This window comes from Loa loa (genome assembly GCF_000183805.2).
Source record: "Loa loa unplaced genomic scaffold supercont3.728, whole genome shotgun sequence".
NCBI lineage: Eukaryota > Metazoa > Nematoda > Chromadorea > Rhabditida > Onchocercidae > Loa > Loa loa.
In genome coordinates this window covers 14802-15700 of record NW_018108908.1, presented here as the reverse complement: position 1 = coordinate 15700, position 899 = coordinate 14802, and positions in this window count along the sequence as shown.

Sequence of the window (899 nt, the reverse complement as noted above, 5' to 3'; positions counted from 1 at the left end):
AGGTTCGATCGTAATTTTCTCCAAAGATAAATACAACCATTTCCTGCAAAAACCTGCAATAATTGATGACCGGAATGTCATTTCCTCAATAATTAGAAATGAAAAATCATTCAATGAATATCAATTCCAATATCGAACTCTATCGATATATCATAAAACTCATATTTCAATAGTATTTTTAACGGGGGATATTCCGCCTTTGAAATATTCTCGACTATCTCGATGAGGAATTAATATCAAAAAGTTGAGGAACCAAAAAAAACATTAAGTTATTCAAGATTGTCACAAAAACTTACACTCCTAACAGACGAATTAGCTGGTTGAAATTTAAGGTTTGGTTGAATAAAAACTTCATTATCGATATTCAAAGATGTCTTCAGCATATATTTACAAAAAATTTACATTTAAAATTAGCGCAAATGTCATCAGCTTTTATATCGTACAAAAATTAATTTTATATTAAAGATGTGGCTGTACAGCGTAACCATATTGTTTGCTTTTACCTATTTGATATGTTCCAGTAATTCATTGAATGCCAAAAAACGATTCAAACAGGTAATAGAAATCTTATTTCTTTTAAAGTTTTCCTAAAATTTAAAAAAAAATTTAACACTTTCATATCAATTCTCAATTAATCATTTATATTTATGTAATTCATTAATAATTACTCTTTTGATATTAAAATTAATCAAAGACCAGTAAATGTGACATTTATTGAGAAAGTGTAATTATTGGAATTTTTTTTTTTCCTTTACATATGATTGCTCGAATTAAATAGCATTGATTACAGGCAGTTAAGTATAAAATAAAATTTCCATTAAATAGAATTATGAAATGTTTTGTAAATTTTAATTTTTTATTTTTAATTTCATTTTTTATTTTAAAGGATGGAAATTTTT